The sequence below is a fragment of the Pistacia vera genome, unplaced genomic scaffold (genome assembly GCF_008641045.1).
Source record: "Pistacia vera cultivar Batoury unplaced genomic scaffold, PisVer_v2 Contig1040, whole genome shotgun sequence".
NCBI lineage: Eukaryota > Viridiplantae > Streptophyta > Magnoliopsida > Sapindales > Anacardiaceae > Pistacia > Pistacia vera.
Window position 1 is genome coordinate 14,604 of NW_022195072.1, and position 7,337 is coordinate 21,940.

At 38.9% G+C, this 7,337-nt stretch overlaps 1 non-coding gene across 1 annotated transcript; it reads right to left on the reverse strand.

Moving 5' to 3' along the window:
• Positions 1–1,386: 1,386 nt before the first annotated feature.
• On the reverse strand, positions 1,387–1,492 carry LOC116126755. The gene has a single exon (XR_004127527.1). It is a non-coding gene; the product is annotated as a small nucleolar RNA R71 (small nucleolar RNA).
• Between the last annotated feature and the right edge of the window lie 5,845 nt (positions 1,493–7,337).

Below are 7,337 nucleotides of genomic sequence, written 5' to 3' on the forward strand. Positions count from 1 at the left end.
ACTTGGAATTTTTCATTTCTTTTAATTATTTTATTGATTTAGCCATGAACTAACCTATTTTGGGTTAGGGTTTTGATGTAGTTCAGATTCTAATGGGTTAAAGAGTTGATGATTATTAATTTCAGATGATTTTGCTTTGATTGTGTGATTATTCTGTATTTATTGTTTTTATGTGATGAACATGATGAGATTGAGAGATAATTCATGTTAAGCTTCTTGGGTAATCACCATTGTATTATTGGATGCTAGAGATAGATTCAAGAACCAATGAAATCAATCTAGGATTCTTGTGCTTAATTAATGAGCTTAGATTTATTTAACTTTCAATTTGTTGGGTGCAGAAGGTTAATAGGGAAGACTGAAGAGTAAGAAAAACATAGCCTGAGAAGGTATGTTGGACACCTTAGAGAGTTTGATTACAATCAATGCATGTGAATATGAATTTAGTTTAATTCTTTAGGTTTAACCACATAGAGTCGCGAATGAAGTCAAAACCCTACCGTTTGTTGAATGGATTTTATCGTTCTCCGTATTTTAAATCTTGCTTTCATAGTTTACTTTTATTTTAGTTATAGTTTAAATTGCTCCCTTTAATCCAAAGAATTCGATTGCGTCAACTTGAAAAAACGATAGAAAACTTAGTGCTTAGCAACAATCCTCGTGGGGACGATACTCACTCATCACTCTATTACTTGTGCGACTAGTATACTTGCTACATTTGCATGTTGTAGGAAACACGCATCAAGTTTTTGGCGCCGTTGCCGGGGATTGAGTTTTAAGTTAACATTGAGTTTTTCTATAGTAGCTAGATTGGAGTTTTAATTTTTGTTTTCAATTTTCAGTTGGTTGGTGATCTCACTTTCTTCTTTTATTTTGTGTAGTTTATGCGAGCAAGACGTCAGCCAGTGGTTCTTGTTGAGATGAGATTGGAGAGAACCGCCAAACGTTAACAGAGAGAGAAAGAGAAGAAAGGATATATTGGTTGAAACGGAAGAAATAGCTTTGAAATGGCAAAACCAAAACAACATAAGGACAGGGATTCTCAGTTCCCACAGTTAATGGCAGTGTTCAAGCATTATGAGACCAGCGGTCCAAGCCAACACATTTGAAATAAAGCCGACAATCATCCAGATGATCTAGCTATCGGTAAGGTTTAATGGTGATTTGAAGGAAGATCTGAATCAGCATATTGCGAACTTCTTGGAAATTTGTGACACCTTCAAGTCGAATGGAGTGTCAGATGACGCCATTAGGTTGAGGTTATTCCCATTCTCATTAGGGGATAAAACAAAAGGGTGGTTAATGGCACTACCATCGGGGACTATCACACATGGAATGATCTACATAGAAATTCCTGACCAAGTCTTTCCTCCAGCAAAATCAGTAAAACTGAGAAATGATATCACATCATTTCTACAAGATGAATCCGAGTCATTGTATGAGCTTTGGGAGAGTTACAAGGAATTGATGAGGAATGTCCACACCATGGGTTGCCAATTTGCTCAAGTCCAAACATTCTACAATGGACTGATGGTATGTGCAAACCATGGTGGATGCAACATCGGGAGAAGCTTTGCAGATAAGACACCAGAGGAGGCTTATGAGTTGCTTGAGGTTTGCATGCAACAACTATCAAAGACCAAATGAGAGAGCAACTATCAAGAAAATCTATGGGTCTTTATGAAGTTGATGCCTTCACAAGCCATCTCAGCCTAACTCACGGCACTTCAAAAAGAAACAGTTGGGATAGCAGGTAAACTCTATTCAAGCACCTCAACTAACTTGTGATTTTTGTGCAGGAAACCATGGGAGCAGCGAGTATCAAGTGGGGACCATTTGCTTCATCATCTTCATCATCATCATCAGAGCAAGTGAACTACTTGGCAGGAAATCAGAGCACCCAAACAACTCGATTCCAACACATACAATCCGGTGGAGAAATCATCCAAATCTGGCTTGGGGCAATCAGAACCAGCAAAATAATCAATGGAACCAAAGGACATTGCCGAATAACCAACCAGGTGAATAATCAACCGGGAGATCCAAGAGTGACAAGTTGGAGGACATGTTTGGGAAATTCATGCAGGAAACCACGGGTTTTATGAATGAATAGGAGAATTTCAGAAATCAAGGGGCGTCCATTCGAAACTTGAGGTACAGATGGGGCAATTGGCCGGAAGTTAAATGAGAGAGACCGCGCGGAATCTCTACCAACAAGCACACGGTGACTAATCCATTTGAGCAAGTAAATGCAATTTTGTTGAGAAGTGGGACAGTTTTAGAAGAGGTGGAAAATCAAGGAAAAGGAACAAATCAATCAAGAAAAATGAAGAATCTAATGAGGAAGTTGATGAAGAAAATCATTGTTGAAGAGAGAACCACCTAGCCCAAGGAAAGATGAGTAGAAGTAAAAAAGATGGGAAAAAGAAAAGGGAAGAGAAATTGCCATTCCCCGAGATACCCTAAAGTTGGCGCATCAACACCCCACCCGTACCTTTTCCCAAGACTCAGAAAAGAAAATCAGGATAAGCAGTTTATTAAATTTCTTGATGTTTAAGAAATTGTATATAACATCCTTTTGCAGATGCATTGCAGAATGCCGAGCTACGCCGAAGTTCCTTAAGAAAATCCTATCGAACAAAAGGAAGCTAGAAGATGAGGAGAACGGTGACGGAGGAGTGCAGCGCCATTCTCCAGAAGAAGTTACCCCAGCCAAAGATCTAGGGAGTTTGACTATTCCTTGCACTATAGGAGATATCACCTTTGATCAAGTTTTATGTGACCTAGGTGCTAGCATTAACCTTATGCCTTTTTCTGTTTTCAGAAATTAAAATTGGTGAAGTGAAGCCGACAACCATATGCTTGCAACTTGCAGACGATTCAAAAAGCATCCGAGGGGCATTGTGGAGGATGTGTTGATTAGGTGGACAATTGTTTTTTTCCTGCGGATTTCTTTGTGTTGGATATGGAAGAAGACAAAGAAATTCCTCTTATCCTGGGAGACGACCATTTTTGGCTACCGGAGAGGCTTTAATTCGACGTTCAAGAAGGGAAGTTGATCATGAGGATGCAAGTGAGATGAGAAATAACATTTAATGTCCTTGAATCAATCAGAGCTCCCACCAAACAGAGTCATGTTTAAAATCGATGTGGTGGACCAGGCAAAGATTGAAACCTTCCAACTGAACAATCCTAAGGTGAAATTAGGAGCTGCATTGTCAAACCGAATCATTTGAGAGTAAGGACCATAATGGAAAGGGTTGCACAAATTCCAAGAGATCCACAGTCGAGATTGTGTTTTCACAAGGACCGGATCTCTAGCTCAACAAGGGTGAGGGAAATCAGAAAAAAGGAAAGCAGTCGTGGAAGAGTCAAACCCCACAAAGTATGACCAAGGGAGGAATGGGTGGTGAAACTCTCAACAAGCCACTGAGTGAAAAAGATCATCAGCTAAAGAAGCTCGACCCCAAGGAATATTCCAAATGTGATGTACTTGGATAATCCGACTGACGTGAAAATTGAGAGAGTCGAGCTTCCGACTATAAACAAGCGCTTCTTGGTAGGCAACCAAGCGTTTTAATTTTTTTCTCATTTCTCTCATTTCATGTGTTTTGAATGAATGATTTTTAATTTTGTGGTGTTTTATTGTTGTTTTCAGGTGAAATTTTCAACTAATGCAAAGAAAGAAATGCTTCAGACTTCATTGGGGCGAAGAAGCACATTGTGTGAAAATGAGTTTTGAAAAGTCCCAACTTTGCCGGGGCGAAGAAACCTAAAAAATATGTTGCAGCTACGGATTGTTTCGCCCCTGGCGAAGAATTTGTCTTCGCTCCGCGGCGGAAGCAGGTTGGAAACGAAATTTCTCTAACGCAAGTTCGCCATGGCAAAGATTTTTCCTCCGTCGGTCGGCGATTAGCCATGGTAATTTTTCACACCGACCACAAAGTATTTTTTCTTCGCTGCAGTGAACCTGGTTTCAAATTAGGGTTCTATGAACGAAGAACTTCACATCGTGGCGAAGACAGTTTTCTATAAATACCCACTTGCGTTTTCATTCTTCACCGACTTTTCAAATCCATTTTGAGAGAAAAATTTTCCAATTTCAATCCTTTGCCTCCAAGTGTTTTCCCCCAACCAAAGTTCTCACTCCTTAATAACCCTCCTAAAACCAAAAACACTCATTTCAACAACAATTTTTGCGAAATTTTTTCACGAAATTTTTAAGTTCAAGAAATTGGGGCTTTCCATCTGGGTTGATTCTGGGTAAATTGGTGGCGAATATCCTTCGTGTATTGGTAGATCTCAAGTTCCCTGATGCGTGTTTCCTACACATGCAAATGTAGCAAGTATACTAATCGCACAAGTAATATAATGATGAGTGAGTATCGTTCCCACAGGAATGTTAGCTAAGCACTAAGTTTTCCTACTATCCAAGTTGGAGCAATCGATTTTTCTTTGGATTAATTGGAGCTTTTCTATTAAAACTTAACAATAATTTTAAACAACCTAAAATTACTAAGAATGCGAATGAAAACAGATAGAAATTAATTTCAAGTAAAACGGGTGGGTTTTGACTTCATTCGGATTTTATGGGTAAAACCTATAAATTAAACTAAATTCATATTCATATGCATTGATTGTAAATCGAACTCTCCTAAGTGTTAAACATACCTTCTCAGGCTATGTTTCCCTACTTTTTCCTTATCAACTTTCGTACCCATCAATTTGAAAGTTAACAAATCCAAGTCATTAAGCAACAGAATCCTAAATGATTTCATTTGATTTTGTTGAAATCTATCTCTAGCATCCAATACTACAATGGTGATTACCCAAGAAGCCTAACATGATTCATTTCTCAATCTCACCATGTTCATCACATATAAGCATTAAAAATTCAGAGTAACACACAATCAAAGCATAATCATATGAAAATAAAACAATAAATCACTTAACCCATTAAAATCCGAATTACAATCAAAACCCTAACCCAAAATGGGTTAGTTCATGGCTAAATCAACAACACAAATGAAAGAAACGAAAATAGTAAAGTTCAACATAATGAAAATAACAAAAAAATAAGAAATCTCCCCAAATGATGAATCCTATGGTTTGAAATCGAATCTTCACCCTTCTACAACTCGAAATCGTTCAAATATAAAATCAAAAGAAATGCCAAAGCTGCTCTAAACCCTATTCGACCTCTCTTGGAAAAATGCTAAGTGTTTCCTTTTATACTTCTCCCAAATTTCCCAGAAAAACACGCTCTAAGTAAAACTGTGCGTTTTACAAAATTGGAATTCATGACCGTCGTCGCGGCGAAGAAGAAACCTCGCCGCGACGAAGAGAGAAACAGACATGTTCATGTCTGGCGTACTTCGCCATGGCGAAGAATAAGTCTTCGCCGGGACGAAGCTTCTGGAAAAGTTCTAAAATTACAGAACTGCCACTCTGCTTGATTCTTCGCTTGATTCTTCGCTTGATTCTTCGGTGCTCTTCCTTGGAAGCGAGCTTCATAGTGCTTTATTCTACTTCAGAACTCTCCCAACTTCTGAGATCCGCTTACTTCTGAGTTTAGAATTTCCAATTTTTCCCTTATTTGCTCAAAATGTCTGTTTTACCCTGAAACACAAAATGTAAAGATTTAAGCAATAATTCATGTTAAAATGAACTAGAAAGTACCTGAAATCTGACTAAAAAGTCTAATGAAAACAGTATAATCCATGGATTATCATTCCCTAAACTTATTTTCGCACAATTTCAAGTTTTGATTTGTAGATCTGAAAAAGTTGATTGTTGATTGAGTTGCGAATTTTTGGGTGCTTGTGAGTTCGATTTTGTTGAGGAAGGGTTGATTGTGCATGTTGTGATATTGAGGAGTGTGGGTTTTGAGTTTTGGAGTGTTTTGTTGAATTTGGAGAAATCGTAGTTTGGGGGTCTAAGTGCGAATTTTTGGAAGTGTTGTCAATTTTTGTAGGATTGGATTATTTGTCATAGGCCACCTAGGTTTGAATTTTTGGGGTTGCACTGTGAGTTAAAGGATACTTTTTGAAAACATGCCGCTCAAAGTTAAGGTTCCATCCAAGGGCAAAGGAAAAGGAAAGAAAATGGACAACCGCTTCGTGAGTGAGGAGGCTCGGAAACGATATCAATGGGCTATCCAAAGAAGAGATAAGGGCTTTATTCCTGAGCACGGATTGACCGCGAGTCAGGCTTTGGACTGGAGTCGAGGGAGACAATGGGAACTGTTTATGAGTGCTCCTGCACAACCGACTGTAGAGCCGCTAGTAAGGGAGTTTTATGCCAATCTCCGGGATTGTGAGAAGGGTACTACATTTGTGAAAGGGGTTGATGTGCAGTTTACAGAAGATGTGATCAATGAGTTTTATACCCTGCCTAGGATCGATCAGGATGAGTATGCAAGGTTTAGGGCATCACAGTTTCAGGATAGTATCATTCTTCCGGTCATTGCAAAACCGGATGCAACTTAGGCAGTGTCGAAGAAACAAAAGAAGACCATTAAGGGAAATTATTTGACACCGATGGCTTGACTGTGGCAGTATTTTGTTAGTGCGAGGTTGATGCCGGAAATGCACTATAGCACGGTAACTTACGAGAAGGCATTATTTCTTTATTCTATTGCCACAGGAAAGAGTATAAATGTGGGACGAATTATCTTGAACAACATTCATCATGCCGCCAACCAGGGCGATCAAGTTACTCTTTCCCACATCTCATTATAACCTTGTGCATTAGAGCTGGAGCCAAGGTGGATGATGATGAGCAACGTATTCATGCTGCCCCCATCCTCGATTCAAATTATTTTCAAAAGCATCTTGAATGTCCAGAAGCTGAGCAACCAAGAGTAGGAACAAAACAGCAAAGAACCATACAAGGCCCTGTCACATCCTCTAGCTCCACAGCTACACAGAAGGAGATGATACAGCAGATGATAGGTATGATGAAACGTATGGCAAAACGTCAGGATTGGTTGGCTTATCAGACCCAGATGATGTATGATATGCAGAAGAGTAGCTTTAACAAGGTCAACGTTGACATTACAGTATTCCAATGGGCTGACTGGGATTCAGATGAGTGGATGGGCTCCGAATCGGAAGAGGAAGAAGAGGGCGGCAAAGAATGAGCACCGGAACACCTGTTTTGTTTTTGTTTATTTTTATTTGTTTTTAGTTGATTTTGTTTTTCATTTCAAACAGTAAACTCATTTTATATTTTTGTTTTGGATTGTGGTAGTTGTTTTAGTTATTTCATTTTCTTTTAATTTGTAGTTATTGCAAGGATGAGATTAGGTTGTAATGCTTTCATATTAGTCAGTGGAT